The following is a 16973-nucleotide window of genomic DNA, read 5'->3' on the forward strand; positions in this document are numbered from 1 at the left end:
ATTGGGAAGACCAAAGCCATTGTCTTCGGTCCCCGCCACTCGTTTCCTAGCCACCGACTCCATCCTTCTCCCTAGCATCTGTCTGAGGCTGAACAAGACTGTTTGCAACCTTGGTGTCATATTTGACCATGAAATGAACTTCCGTCCACATATCCACAGCATAACTAAGACCGCCTATTTCCACCTCCGTAACATTGCCCGACTCTTCCGCCCCAGCTCAGCTCATCTGCTGCTGAAACCCTCATCCATGCCTTTGTTACCTCTATATTATTCCAACACACTCCTGGCTGTCCTCCAACTTGAGGTCATCCAAAAATCTGCTGCCTGTGTCCTAACTCGCATCAAGTCCCGTTCACCCATCACCAAAGATTCTTGTATGCTGCGCAGCTGTTTGCTGGTCTCGCACAGCTAGGGACCGGCTTTTTCAGTGTTAAGTTTCGCGCTTGCGCGAGACTGTGAATGGGCTGCACAAGCTGTGCAGCCCAAAAGAAATTAGGGGGAACATTGCCCATCACCCCTGTGCTCGCTGACTGACACTGGCTCCCGGTTAAGCAATGCCTCGATTTTAAAATTCTCATGCTTGTTTTCAAACCCCTCCATGGCCTCACCCCTCCCTATCTCTGCAATCTCCTGCAGCCCCACAACCCTCCGCGATATCTGTACTCCTCATATTCTGGCCTCTTGAGCATCCTTGATGTTAATCGCTCAACCATTGGTGGCTGTGCCTTCAGCTGCCAAGGCCCAAAGCTCTGGAATTCCCTGCCTAAACCTCTCCTCCTCACTATCTCTCTTTCCTCTGTTTAAGACGCTCCTTAAAACCTACCTCTTTGACCAAGCTTTTGGTCACCTGCCCTAATTTCTCCTTATGTGCCTCGGTGTCAAATTTTATTTGATAACGCTCCCATGAAGCGCCTTGGGACATTTTACTATGTTAAAGGCGCTATATAAATACAAGTTGTTGTGGATATATTGTATAATATTATGAAAACCTCAAGATGCCAGTCTGAATTGGGAAAGGTGATGTCATCTTTCGCAAAATATCTTCCATAAATGTAGTAACTTGAAGATATAATCAGTGTATTGTTGCTGATGATGGATTTAAAAAAATGAATAAATATACTTTGGTTCCTACAAATGAGTACACAGTAATTTTCTTAGAAACTTGGTTAAGCGTTCCTTGGGTCAGCTGTTGTAGCTTACATTTTTAATGCTTTGGTGGTTTCAGCATTTCTCTACGTTGCTTCCTGCCTAATAACTCTTATACCAAGTCTATGCATTAATATCCAAATTAACCTTTGAACTTCTTAAACTATTCCGCTAATAGGAGTAACTTGTAATGGTGGCAATAGGTTTCTTCTGCTGTATTACTTAGAATTTACAACACAGAAACAGGCCAATTGATCCAACTGGCCTATGTTGGTGTTTATGCTCCACTCAAGCCTCCTTCTACCCTTCTTCCTGCTCTATCAGTATATCCTTCTATTCCTTTCTCCCTCATGTACTTATCCAGCTTCCCCTTAAATGCATCTGTGCTATTTGCCTCAACTCCACATTCTAACCACTCTCTGGGTAAAGAAGTTTCTCCTGAATTCCTTATTGGATTTATTAGCGATTAAATTTATGACCTAGTTTTGGATTCCTCCACAAATGGAAACTCATTCTCCACGTCTACCATATATTGTAAAGACCTCCAGGTCACCCCTCCGCCTTCTCTTTTCTAGAGAAGAGCCCCAGACTTTGTTGACTAAGTGGTTGTTATGGCTCATTAAGGTAAATTCACTAATACTGTGCTAATCGCAAAAAGCCATTGCTTTCAATTTATAAAGCCATTATATTGTTGCAGTTCTGAACCAACTAATCCTCTTGCATGAAACTTTTTATACTTAAAGACCACGAAGTATGGTGGTATCTGAAGGTGGACTAAAAGGCTACTATGGTTATAAACATAGTATAGTCATTCATATCTGGATACCTAAACATTACACTAGTGGCAGGTTAACTTTTTTGTGTATTCTTCCTTCCTCTCCAACTCCACTATTCCTCAAACCATTTCAAGACAAGTTGTTAGGCCTTTGTCAATACCACTTGAGTTTTGTGGGTTGACTACTTTTTAAAAACTAATTCTTGCTACGTAATCCATCCCCTTCCTATGTGTAGACTGTGGGTGCTTTCTAGTGGTCCAATATGTATCCCTTGAATAAACTTTGCTGAGAAACATTAAGAGATTTCCTCTGGTCTCTGTATTGACTGCGTAAATATAGTGAAAAGATTTTCTCTAACTGCTATTTCTAATTAAATTATGCCAGTTCTTTTAGAATACAATTATAATTTTCCAGAAAGAGTGGACCCAGGAAACCTTCCTGCTACACTTATGATGTCACAAGCAGGGACCTGAGAAATGCATTACTTCCACCTCCATTAAGGTTTTCAAAAATCTGGATACTTTTACGCAGTTTCCAACATCAACAGCATTGTACTGGAAAAATGTGAAGCTTCTTGAGACCTTTCAACTGCTCTAAACTCATCATTTTATGTTCAGCTGCACTTGACTGTAGTGGGCTTTAATTTGTTACCTTTTGATGAAGTATCGTTAAACATCTGGTATTAAGTAACTACTTTTCATTGCTGTTTCCATTTTTCTTTTTCTGTCTAAGTTGGATATCATAGAATGGTTACTGTAATGTATATACCTTTAAGGGGGGTAACTACTTTTTACAGCTCATGTATACTGTAGTACCGGCAGTGACCACACCTGTATATAGCACTGAGTAGTAATCTGTACAGTCAGTTCAACTGTGAGCCACGTTGAGTAAACACCTGTTGTACCGTTTCTGCTGCAGTCTGTATCTTATTATACCCAGACACAACATTGACGACGAGGAAAGTTCGAACCTACCTGCAACTCTGCATCACCTCCCGGGGATTCGTTCTTGGAGATCAGTGGATTGGAGGTCAAGGCCAGAGACTCGGGCGCCGACCACGGGCAACCGCCCAGTCATCCAGCAGAGACTCGAGAATTGCGGGGGAGGCTGTCGAGAGCCAGGCTTGGCTTTCCAGTCGAGGTGGTCCAGCGAAACAGGCAGGCAACAGCAGACCCTTCCCGGACAGCGGCGGGCTAGAGCCCGACCGAGCGGCATAGCAAAGGGCCGAGCAGCGTCGACGGGGGGGAGAGAGAGAGAGAGAGGGCGGAGCGCACAGGGCGCAGCTGGTGTTCAGGGGCCGAGCAGCGTCGGAGAGAGGGAGAGAGAGACGCGCAGAAACCCGCGAGGCGCCGCCATTGCCACGAGGACCGCCGAGTGTGGCATTGGCAGCAGCAGGGGAGGAAGGAAAGCGCGGGAGACGCCATTTTAAGCCATTGGGAGGCGCCATTTTAAACCACACCCAAAATGCCGAAGAGTGGCAGTATCACCGCATTTGACAATGAAGTCGAAGATTGGGCTACATATGTCGAGCGAATAGAGGTGTACTGCAAGGCAAATGAGGTGTCAGATGACAAGAAAGCGTCGGTATTGTTAAATTTAATGGGTGCAAAGACGTATGGGTTATTACGAAATCTAGTAACCCCAACAAAGCCAATGGAAAAGAGTTTTGAAGACATAGTAACGATACTAATGGAACATTTAAACCCCACACCGCTGCTGATAGCAGAAAGATTCATGTTTCACAAATGGAACCAGCATAAGGATGAAAGCAATGCTGATTATTTAACAGAACTGTGCAAACTATCGAAACACTGCCAGTTTGGAGTGGGACTGGCAGATACCTTAAGGGACAAGTTTGTGTGTGGGCTTCAAAGTGAAGGAACCCAGAAACGGCTTTTATCTGAAAAGGACCTTACGCTGGAAAAGGCATTCAGCATTCCGGTATCATATGAAGCAGCAGCACGGGGCGCTGCAGAGATACATAAGAACATAAGAAATAGGAGCAGGAGTAGGCCAATCGGCCCCTCGAGCCTGCTCCACCATTCAATAAGATCATGGCTGATCTGATCCTAACCGCCAATCTACTATCACAGAACCATCTCCTGAATCTAACAGAATTAGACACACGAAATAGGAGCAGGATCAGGCTACACGGCCCCCTGGGCCCGCTCCACTACCCACAGGGCCATGACCGATCCGAACCTAGACTCATGTCCAAATTCCTGCCCGCTCCCCGTAACCCTTAATTCCCTTTACTTCTAGGAAACTGTCTATTTCTGTTTTAAATTTATGTAATGATGTAGCTTCTACAGCTTTTTGGGGCAGCATATTCCATGGACCTACCACCCTCTGAGTGAAGTAGCTCCTCCTCATCTCAGTTTTGAAAGAGCAGCCCCTTATTCTAAGACTATGCCCCCTAGTTCTAGTTTCACCCATCATCGGGAACATCCTCCCCGCATCCACCCGATCCAACCCCTTCACAATCTTATATGTTTCAATAAGATCGCCTCTCATTCTTCTGAACTCCAATGAGTAGAGTCCCAATCTACTCAACCTCTCCTCATATGTCCATCCCCTCATCCCCGGGATTAAGCGAGTGAACCTTCTTTGTACTGACTCGAGAGCAAGTATGTCTTTTCTTAAGTATGGACACCAAAACTGTATGCAGTATTCCAGGTGCGGTCTCACCAATACCTTGTACAACTGAAGCAATACCTCCCTATTTTTATATTCTATCCCCCTAGCAATGAAAGCCAACATTCCATTGGCCTTCTTAATCACTTGCTGCACCTGTATACAGGTAGACTACCCTTTATCCGGACTTCCGAAAACCGAAACCCTCTAAAAACCGAAGGTTTCTTCGTTCAGCGTAAGTCGTGCGTACGAACGAAAAAACCTTCGGTTTTTAGAGGGTTCCGGTTTCGGAAGTTCGGATAAAGGGTAAGTCGTGCGCACAACCCCCCGCTGACCCCCCCGCGGACCCCGCCGGCCCCGACAACCGCTGATCCCGCCAGCCCCGACAACCCCCCCGAGGACCCCGCCGGCCCCGACAACCGCCGACCCCGCCAGCCCCGACAACCGCCGACCCCCCCACAGACCCCGCCGGCCCCGACAACCGCCGACCCCGCCAGCCCCGACAACCCCCCCGAGGACCCCGCCGGCCCCGACAACCGCCGACCCCGCCAGCCCCGACAACCGCCGACCCCCCCACAGACCCCGCCGGCCCCGACAACCGCCGACCCCGCCAGCCCCGACAACCGCCGACCCCCCCGCGGACCCCGCCGGCCCCGACAACCGCCGACCCCGCCAGCCCCGACAACCGCCGACCCCCCCGCGGACCCCGCCGGCCCCGACCCCCGCCGACCCCGACTGACTTACGCTGAGCGTCAGCGTAAGTCGTGCGCACGACCCCCCGCCGACCCCCCCCGCGGACCCCCGCCGACCCACCTTCCGAAATCTGAAATTTTCCTTTATCCGAAACTCGGCTGGTCCCGAGGTTTTCGGATAAAGGATAGTCTACCTGTACTAACCTTTTGAGTTTCATGCACCAGGGCCCCCAGATCCCTTTGTACTTCAGTACTTTCCAGTTTCTTGCCATTAAGATAATAACTTGCTCCAAGATTTTTCCTGCCAAAGTGCATAACCTCACACTTTCCAGTATTGTATTCCATCTGCCAAATCTCTGCCCACTTACTTAGCCTGTCTATGTCCCCTTGCAGGTTTTTTATGTCCTCCTCACTCACTACTTTCCCTCCCATCTTAGTATCATCTGCAAACTTTGATATGTTACACTCGGTCCCCTCCTCCAAATCGTTAATATAGATTGTAAAGAGTTGGGGACCCAGCACTGACCCCTGCGGAGACCAGGGAGACCAGGGAGACCCTGCGGAGACAACAGAGACCGCAAGAATATGGCACAAACGAAATGTCATATGGAACAGAGAAGTGCTATCACTGCGGCAGAACAACACACGACCAGAATGATTGCTGGTTCAAAGACAAAGTGTGCAGACAGTGTGGAAAAGTAGGACACATAGCATGAGTCTGGAGGTCGGGAAAGAAAACCAGCAATAAGAAACCTACCAAAGGAAAGTACAAGAAGGTACATAAGATGACGGAGAATAGTTCAGATGAACAAAAGAGTGATAACGACTCTGAAAGCAGGGAACTGAGTTGTCTGAAACTACATAATGTGTTCACAATGGAGGATCACCGAACCATTTGGGTCACTCTCAAGATAGCAGGAGTCCAGGTAAAGATGGAATTGGACACAGGATCAGCCCTAACAGTCATAAACCGACGGGACTACGAGCGGCTATTCTCACACATACCCTTGAGAGACTGATGCGCCATCAATTACTCAAAAGACTGAAGTTGAGCGAGTAACAATCAGGCTTTTATTAACTAAAGAATGAAGGTCTTGTCTCGAGTGGTCGACCCGTCCAGAATACTAAGGGACTGGGAGGTAGTCACTTATATACCTGGAATAGTGGGAGGAGTCAGCCGAGGCATGTCCAGACCTGTACCTAGTGGAATACACATACAGACACAGACAGGTATGACAGTGGTTTACCACATTCACCCCTTGTTTAAAAATGAGTCCGGCGGGGTGAAGTGTATTTAAAAGTTCGTGTATTGGAGTCTCTCCGGAGGTCTTGTCTGCCGCTGTGATCGACGTGGCGACGGCAGGGGTGGTGGAGCTTCCGGCGTCGCGTCCCGTGTAGGCTGGGGCCCTGGAGTGTAGTCCTCATGGGTGACGGTCCAAGGCGAGCCGGCTGCTGGGGTTGGATATCGGGTCGTGGGGGGGGGTGGTAATGGGTAGTGGGTTACAGCGGTCCCCGAGGGTGCGAGGTCTCGTATGGAGACTGTGTCCTCCCGCCCGTCCGGGTACGCAATGTAAGCGTACTGGGGGTTGGCGTGGAGGAGGTCGACCCTCTCGACCAGGGGGTCCGTTTTATTGGCCCTCACGTGTCTTCTCAGTAGTACCGGCCCTGGGGACGTCAGCCATGGCGGTAATGATGTCCCCGATGTGGACTTCCTTGGGAAGACAAACATTTTCTCGTGAGGGGTGGCATTGGTGGCAGTGCAGAGAAGTGACCGAATCGAGTGGAGCGCATCGGGGAGCACCTCCTGCCAGCGGGAGGTCGGAAGGCCCCTAGACTTTAAGGCTAGTAGGGCAGCCTTCCAAACAGTTGCATTCTCTCTTTCCACCTGTCCGTTCCCCCGGGGGTTGTAACTGGTGGTCCTGCTTGTGGCTATACCCCTAGCGAGCAGGTACTGGCGGAGTTCGTCGCTCATAAACGATGAGCCCCGGTCGCTATGGATATAGCTGGGGAAACCGAACAGGGTGAAGAGGCTGTTCAGACATTTAATGACCGTGGCACTGGTCATGTCCGGGCAGGGGATAGCGAACGGGAACCGGGAGTACTCGTCAATGATGTTGAGGAAGTACACATTGCGGTCGGAGGAGGGGAGAGGCCCTTTAAAATCGACGCTCAGGCGTTCGAAAGGGCGAGTGGCTTTTATCAGGTGGGCTCTGTCTGGTCTATAAAAGTGCGGTTTGCACTCAGCGCAGACTTGGCAGTTCTTGGTCATGGTCCTGACCTCCTCAATGGAGTAAGGCAGGTTGCGGGTCTTGATGAAGTGGAAGAACCTGGTGACCCCCGGGTGGCAGAGGTCATTGTGGAGGGCCCTCAGCCTATCGATCTGCGCGCTGGCGCAGGTGCCACGCGATAGGGCATCTGGGGGTTCATTGAGCTTCCCGGGCCGGTACAAGATCTCGTAATTGTAGGTGGAAAGTTCGATTCTCCACCTCAATATCTTGTCATTTTTGATTTTGCCCCTCTGCTTGTTGTTGAACATAAAAGCAACTGAACGCTGGTCAGTGAGCAGGGTAAATCGTTTTCCGGCCAGGTAGTGCCTCCAATGACGCACAGCCTCCACGATAGCCTGGGCCTCCTTCTCGACCGCGGAGTGTCTGGTCTCCGGGCCCTGGAGGGTTCGTGAGAAGAATGCCACAGGTCTCCCCGCCTGATTAAGGGTGGCGGCCAGAGCGAAGTCGGACGCATCGCTTTCCACCTGGAAGGGGATGGATTCGTCCACTGCGTGCATGGTGGCTTTGGCAATGTCTTCCTTGATACGGTGGAAGGCTAAGCGGGCCTCTGCCGTCACGGGAAAAGAGGTGGACTTGATCAGCGGACGGGCTTTGTCTGCATAGTAGGGGACCCACTGAGCGTAGTAGGAAAAAAACCCTAGGCACCTCTTCAGAGCTTTTAGGCAGTGGGGCAGTGGGAGTTCCATAAGGGGACGCATCCGGTCCGGGTCGGGACCGATGACCCCGTGTTCTACAACACAGCCAAGGATGGCGAGGCGGTCTGTGCGGAATATGCACTTCTCCTTGTTATATGTCAGGTTCAGGAGTTGGGCGGTGCGGAGGAATTTCTCGAGGTTTGCGTCATGGTCCTGCAAGTCATGGCCGCAGATGGTCACATTATCTAGGTAAGGGAAAGTGGCCTGCAGCTCGTTTTGATCGACCATCCGGTCCATCTCCCTTTGGAAGACGGAGACCCCGTTGGTAACGCCGAAGGGAACCCTAAGGAAGTGATAGAGGCGGCCGTTTGCCTCAAAAGCAGTATACTGGCGGTCTTCAGGGCTGATGGGGAGCTGGTGGTACGCTGATTTCAGGTCAATGGTCGAAAAGACGCGGTACTGCGCGATCTGGTTGACCATGTCAGCTATGCGGGGGAGTGGGTAGGCGTCCAGCAGGGTGTAGCGGTTTATTGTTTGGCTGTAGTCGATGACCAGGCGTTGTTTCTCGCCGGTCTTAACGACCACAACCTGGGCTCGCCAGGGGCTGGAGCTGCCCTCAATAATCCCCTCCTTCAGGAGCCGTTCCACTTCGGTTTTGATGAAAACCCTGTCCCCGGCACTGTATCGCCTGCTCTTTGTGGCGATGGGCTTACAGTCGGGGGTGAGGTTAGCAAACAGTGGGGGGGGTGGGACTCTGAGTGTGGAGAGGTTGCATCTAGTGCGCGGCGGGCAATTTGGAGGCTGCTGGCTGCGGACTGTGAGTGGGGGGAGGGGGCCACCGTACGCCATCGTAACGCTTTTGAGGTGGCACTGAAAATCTAACCCCAGTAGAACAGCAGCGCAGAGGTCGGGCAGGACCAGGAGTTTAAAATTATTGAACACAGTCCCGTCTACTACTAGTGTCACCACGCAGTAGCCGCCAATGTCCGCTGACTGGGACTCGGAGGCCATAGAAATCCGCTGGTGCGCAGGCAGGACTGGGAGAGAGCAACGCCGCACCGTGTCGGGGTGGATGAAGCTCTCTGTGCTCCCGGAGTCAAAAAGGCAGTTTATTGCATGGCCGTTTACCTTAACGTCCATTTTGGACCGAGCTAGCTGGTGCGGTCTCGTTTGGTCCAGCGTCACAGAGGCCAGCGTAGGGGTCGGTGTGTCGCTGCGAGTATCAGATGGGGGGGGGTTGGCGGTCTGCTGCGTCCCGGCTGGTGTCCAAGATGGCGGCGCCCATGATTCCCATGTGGCTGGAGTCGTCCAAGATGGCTGCTGCTGCGGTGGTTCGCACATGGCTGGGGAGGCCCAAGATGGCGGCTCGCACGGCCCACACGCGGCGCTGCTGGCGTTCGGGGTGGCTTTGGCCTTGCAGACGCTGGCGTAGTGTCCCTTTTTCCCGCAGCCCGAGCAGGTTGCATTCTTCGCCGGGCAGCGCGCTCTGGGGTGTTTGGCCTGGCCACAGAAGTAGCATTTCTGGCCTTGGGATACTGCTGTCTGGCTTTGGGACACTGCTGCGGTAGTTGGGCCGTTGTTGGGCTGTGGCTGGGGTGGCACGGTGCTATGGGGCTGTCCTACCGTGTCCCAGGTTGTCGTTCCCTGCGGCGTCCACGGTGCAGAGGAGTAGGCATCCATGCCCCGGAAGGCTGCGTCCAGCGTTAGTGCGATGTCGGAGGCTTTGTCGAGGGTGAGGTCACTCTGCTCCAGCAGTCGCTGTCTGGTGTAGTTGGACCTGTGGCCCGCTACGAAGGCATCCCGGATCAGTTCCTCCGTGTACTTAGTGGGCGTTACCGCCTTACACCCACAGGCCCGGCCAAGCACGGACAGTGCTTGGAGGTATTCCTCAGTCGATTCCCCAGGTTGTTGCTTGCGACTCCCCAGAAGGTGCCTAGCGTATACTTCGTTCACAGGGCGCGTGTACTGGGTCTTGAGGAGCTGGAGGGCGGCTGTGTACGAGGTCGCATCCCGGATGACTGAGTACACTCGGTGGTTCACCTTGGAGAACAGGACAGACAGTTTGTCCGCATCCGTTTCGACTGCAGTGGAGGCAGTCAGGAATGTCTCGAAGCACATGAGCCAGTGAGCAAACTTGGTGGAAACGTCCGCTTCCCGACTGTCCAGGTCCAGGCATGCTGGTGTGAGGATCTTCTCCATTATAAAAAATTTAGTTAATAAAATTGATGCGCCATCAATTACTCAAAAGACTGAAGTTGAGCGAGTAACAATCAGGCTTTTATTAACTAAAGAATGAAGGTCTTGTCTCGAGTGGTCGACCCGTCCAGAATACTAAGGGACTGGGAGGTAGTCACTTATATACCTGGAATAGTGGGAGGAGTCAGCCGAGGCATGTCCAGACCTGTACCTAGTGGAATACACATACAGACACAGACAGGTATGACAGTGGTTTACCACAGAGACACAAAAATTATTTTGAAGATGTACACGGGGCAAAAAGTCTACCCCAAAGGAAAAATAAGGGTGACCGTTATATATAACGGTAAGGAAACACCAAAACTAGGCCTGTATGTATTGCAAGATGGAGGACCACCATTACTGGGACGTGAATGGATCTGGAAAATACAACTGGATTGGCATTCCATACAGGCACTGACTGTGGCTGACAAAAAGGATGACGACGTCACACCTGGGCGACTGTCAAAGATCCTAACTGACATGAAAGAAATGTTCCAGCAAGGACTCGGAACAGTAAAAGGCATGTTAAAAGTGTTCATTGTAATTAGTTTGATATTTAATTGTTAAATGAGTGTTATGGTACTGTTAATCTAAAAGGGGAGGAATTGTAATGTATATATATATACCTTTAAGGGGGGAACTACTTTTTACAGCTCATGTATACTGTAGTACCGGCAGTGACCACACCTGCATATAGCACTGAGTAGTAATCTGTACAGTCAGTTCAACTGTGAGCCACGTTGAGTAAACACCTGTTGTACCGTTTCTGCTGCAGCCTGTATCTTATTATACCCAGACACAACAGTTACAGCACAGAAGGAGGCCATTCGGCCCGTCGAACCCGTGCTAGCTCTCTGCAAGAGCACATCAGCTAGTTCCACTCTCCCGCCCTTTCCCCATAGCCCTGCAAATTTTTTTCGTTCAGGTACTTATCCAATTCCCTTTTGAGAGCCACGATTGAATCTGCCTCCACCACCCTTTCAGGCAGTGCATTCCAGATCCTAACCACTCGCTGAGTAAAAAAGTTCTTCCTCATGTTGCCTTTGGTTCTTCTGCCAATCACCTTAAATCTGTGTCCTCTAGTTCTCAACCCTTCTGCCAATGGGAACAGACTCTATCTACTCTGTCTAGTCCCCTCATGATTTTGAACACTTCTATCAAATCACCTCTCAACCTTCTCTGCTCTAACGAGAACAAGCCCAGCTTCTCCAGTCTATCCACATAACTGAAGTCCCTCATCCCTGGAACCATTCTTGTAAATCTTTTCTGCACCCTCTCTAAGGCCTTCACATCCTTCCTAAAGTGTGGTGCCCAGAATTGGACACAATACTCCAGTTGAGGCCAGACCAGTGTTTTATAAAGGTTCATCATAACTTCCTTGCTTTTGTATCCGTTACTTTTTTTTAACCGCTTTCTCAACTTGCCCTGCCACCTTCAACGATTTGTGCACATATACTCCCAGGTCTCTCTCTTCATGCAACTACTTTAGGATTGTACCCTTTAGTTTATATTGCCTTTCCTCATTCTTCCTACCAAAATGTATCACTTCGCACTTTTCTGCATTAAATTTTATCTGCCATGTTTCCACCTATTCCACCAGCCTGTCTGTGTCCTCTTGACGTCTATCACTATCCTCCTCACTGTTCATTATACTTCCAAGTTTTGTCATCTGCAGATTTTGAAATTGTGCCCTGTACTCCCAAGTCCAAGTCATTAATATATATCAAGAAAAGCAGTGGTCCTTGTACCGACCCCTGGGGAACACCACTGTATATCTTCCTCCAGTCTGAAAAACAATCGTTCACCACTACTGTCTGTTTCCTGTCACTTAGCAAATTTTGTATCCATGCTACCACTGTCCCTTTTATTCCATGGGCTTCAACTTTGCTGGAAGTCCATGTACACCACATCAACTGCATTGCTCTCACCAACCCTCTGTTACCTCATCAAAAAACTCAATCAAGTTAGCTAAACACGATTTGCCTTTGACAAATCCGTGTTGGCTTTCCTTAATTAATCCACACTATTCCAAGTGACTATTAATTTTGTCCCAGATTATCTTTGATTCCAATTTACCCGGCCAGATCTGTTCTGAACCCACTGAAATTGGCCCTCCTCCAATTAAGTATTTTTACTCTAGGTTGCTCCTTGTATTTTCCATAACTGACCTAAACCTTATGATACTATGATCACTGTTCCCTAAATGTTCCCCTACTGGCACTTGCTCCACTTGACCCACCTCATTCCCCAGAACCAGATCCAGCAATACCTCCTTCCTCATTGGGCCGGAAATGTATTGATCAAGAAAGTTCTCCTGAACACACTTCAGAAATTCTTCTTCCTCTCTGCCCTTTACACTATTACTATCCCAGTCTATATTAAGATAATTGAAGTCCCCTATTATCAGTACTCTATAGTTCTTGCATCTCTCTCTAATTTCCTGCAAATTTTCTCCTCTATATCCTCCCCATTAGTTGGTGGCCTATAGAATATAGCTAGTTGTTTAATGTCTCCTCTAGTGTTTCTTAACTCTAACCAATTGGATTCTGTCCTTGACCCCTGCAGGACATCCTCTCTCTCCAGCATTGATATGGTATGATGAGAGCACACAGATAGAATCTGTGGACTCTGTAAATTCTTGATTCAATTTATGTAACTATACTATGATAAAAGGGGGGAAAAATTTGGTACATTAACACCTTCCGTTAACCACCCCTCCCCCACCCCCGCAGTGCCGCCGCTAACAGCTATCGCCGGGAGCTTCAACTCCAGGTGGATCGTGACATCAGTGAGTGTGTAACGCTCACTGAGTGCCCAATCTGCAAAATTAATTGTCGCCACCTACCTTAGTGCCTGGAGTAAACAGAGACAGGGAGAGCTGGTGTGAAGCAGCAGGAAGGCGGCTCCAGGGATGTTATTTAAAGGGATCATCAGTAATGCCTCGCAGCTGTCAGGTTAGTAGAGTTTCAGTTGTTTCTTGTCAGTTTCACATAGTGCAACAGTTTAATTCAGTAATTTCAAGGTTAAAAAGTAGCTACATTTATTCTTCAAAAATTCAAACTGGAAAGCTTGGTTACATTAACAGAGGCTTTACTGGCAGACAACTTCGCCCTCCAGGATCTACAGTGGAGGCAGTGGGCAAGACTGGAACATGTGCCCAGAGGAAGGAGGAGGGTAATCAGGGCTCGCTATGGGAGGCCTTACCCTCTGAGGCTATTCCAAGAGCTCTTCCCCTACCTCCAATTAAGCGAGGAGCTGTGTATTAGAAGGCTCCACTTCACCAAGGAGGTGGTCACTGAACTCTGCCACCTCCTGCAACCAGACTTCGAGCCTCAGATCAGGGCGACCAAAGCGCTCTCAGTGGCAGTAAAGGTCACCGTCAGCCTCAATTTCTTCGCCAGCAGATCCTTCTAGTTTGCAGCAGGAGACATAGTTAACTCCTCACAGTTCGCCATCCATCGCTGCATCCGGGAGGTCACAGAGGCTCTCTACAGTTGGAGAAGGGACTACATTTCCTTCCCCACCACCAGAGAGAAGCAGGATGAATGTTCACGTGGCTTTGCCAGGATAGCGGGATTCCCCATGGTGCAGGGTGCCATTGACTGCACCCACGTGGCTTTGCGGGCACCACATAACAATCCTGAGATCTTCCGTATCCGCAAAGTCTACCATTCACTTAATGAGCAGTTGGTGTGTGACCACAGACAGCGATTCCTCACTGTCAATGCCCACTATCCTGGCAGCAGCAACAACGCCATCATCCTGCACCAGTGTGCCAGCACTCTTCAAGCCACCACGTCAAGCTCGTGACTGGCTGCTCGGAGACAAGGGCTATCCACTCTCCACCTGGCCCATGACTCCCCTCCGCAACCCCAACACTCCTGCCCAGCACTCATATAATGAGAGCCATGCTGCCACCAGGAACATCATCGAGCAGACCATCGGCTTGCTGAAGCAACGGTTCCATTGCCTTGCCCGGTCAAGAGGAGCCCTCCAGTGCTCGGCTGAGTGGGTGTCCCATTTCATGGTGGTCTGCTGCATGCTCCACAACTTGGTCATCATGAGGGCCCAGCCCTTGACACCAGGGATTGCGGGACCACCACAGGAGGAAGAGGAAGAGGAGGACGATGAGGATGACGAGGAGGAAAAGAAAGATGAGGAGGACATTGAGGAGGATGAGAAGGAGACATGGAGTCATAACGGCACAGAAGGAGGCCATTTGGCCCATCGAGTCCATGCCGGCTCTCTGTAGAGCAATTCAGCCAGGTCCATTCCCCCCAACTATCCCTGTAGCCCTGCAAGTTTAATTCCCTCAAGTGCCTATCCAGTCTCCCCTTGAAAATATTGAGTGTGTCCGCTTCCACCACTTCTGTCGGCAGCGAATTCCAGGTCATCACCACTCGCTGTGTAAAAAAGTTTTTCCTCACATCCTCCCTGTATCTCTTGCCCAAAACCTTAAATCTGTGTCCTCTAGTCCTTGTACCATCAACTAGTGGGAACAGCCTTTCCCCGTCTAGCCTATCTAAACCAGTCATAATCTTGTACACATCTATCAAATCACCCCTCAACCTCCTTTGCTCTAATGAAAACAAATCCAGCTTCTCCAACCTGTCCTTGTAGCTTAGATCCCCCATCCCTGGAACCATTCTGGTAAATCTCCTCTGCATCCTCTCAAGGGCCTTCATATACTTCCTAAAGTGTGGTGACCAGAACTGGACGCAATACTCCAGTTGTGGCCTAAACAGCTCTTTATAAAGGTTCAGCATAACTTCTCTACTTTTGTACTCAATACCTCTATTTATGAAGCCCAAGATCCCATATCCTTTGTTAACCACTCTCTCAATATGTCCTGCCACCTTCAGGGACCTATGCACATGAACTCCCTCTGTCCCTGCACACTCTTTAGACTGTGCCATTAAGTATATATTGCCTCTCCCGGTTCCTTCTGCCAAAATGCAACACCTCACATTTCTCTGTATTAAATTCCATCTACCACTTGTCTGCCCATTCTGCTAGCCCTTCTATGTCCTGTTTCAGTCGATTAAGAACATAAGAACATAAGAAATAGGAGCAGGAGTAGGCCAATCGGCCCCTCGAGCCTGCTCCGCCATTCAATAAGATCATGGCTGATCTGATCCTAACCGCCAATCCACGATCACAGAACCATCTCCTGAATCTAACAGAATTAGACACACGAAATAGGAGCAGGATCAGGCTATACGGCCCCTGGGCCTGCTCCGCTACCCATAGGGCCATGACCGATCCGAACCTAGACTCATGTCCAATTTCCTGCCCGCTCCCCATAACTCTTAATTCCCTTTACTTCTAGGAAACTGTCTATTTCTGTTTTAAATTTATGTAATGATGTAGCTTCTACAGCTTTTTGGGGCAGCATATTCCATTGACCTACCACCCTCTGAGTGAAGTAGTTCCTCCTCATCTCAGTTTTGAAAGAGCAGCCCCTTATTCTAAGACTATGCCCCCTAGTTCTAGTTTCACCCATCATCGGGAACATCCTCCCCGCATCCACCTGATCCAACCCCTTCACAATCTTATATGTTTCAATAAGATCGCCTCTCATTCTTCTGAACTCCAATGAGTAGAGTCCCAATCTACTCAACCTCTTCTCATATGTCCATCCCCTCATCCCCGGGATTAACCGAGTGAACCTTCTTTGTACTGACTCGAGAGCAAGTATGTCCTTTCTTAAGTATGGACACCAAAACTGTACGCAATATTTCAGGTGCGGTCTCACCAATACCTTGTACAACTGAAGCAATACCTCCCCTATTTTTATATTCTATCCCCCTAGCAATGAAAGCCATCATTCCATTGGCCTTCTTAATCACTTGCTGCACCTGCATATTAACCTTTTGAGTTTCGTGCACCAGGACCCCCAGATCCCTTTGTACTTCAGTACTTTCCAGTATCTTGCCATTAAGATAATAACTTGCTCTATGATTTTTCCTGCCAAAGTGCATAACCTCACACTTTCCAGTATTGTATTCCATCTGCCAAATCTCTGCCCACTTACTTAGCCTGTCTATGTCCCCTTGCAGGTTTTTTATGTCCTCCTCACTCACTACTTTCCCCCCCATCTTAGTATCATCTGCAAACTTTGATATGTTACACTCGGTCCCCTCCTCCAAATCGTTAATATAGATTGTAAAGAGTTGGGGACCCAGCACTGACCCCTGCGGAACACCACTAGTTATTGATTGCCAGTCTGAGAATGAACCATTTATCCCAACTCTCTGCCTTCTGTTATATAGCCAATCCTCTATCCATGCCAGAATATTACCCCCAATCCCGTGATTTTTTATGTTAAGCAATAATCTTTTGTGTGGCACCTTGTCAAATGCCTTTTGGAAGTCTAAATACACTATTTCCACTGGTTCCCCTTTATCCACCCTATATGTTACTTCCTCAAAGAACTCCAGCAAATTTGTCAAACATGACTTCCCCTTCATAAAACCATACTGACTTTGTCCTATTAAATTATGATTATCCAAATGTCCTGTTACTGTCTCCTTAATAATGGACTCCAAAATTTTACCTACCACA

This window comes from Somniosus microcephalus, chromosome 12 (assembly GCF_052327205.1).
Source record: "Somniosus microcephalus isolate GS21.2 chromosome 12, FLI_Smic_1.0, whole genome shotgun sequence".
Lineage (NCBI taxonomy): Eukaryota > Metazoa > Chordata > Chondrichthyes > Squaliformes > Somniosidae > Somniosus > Somniosus microcephalus.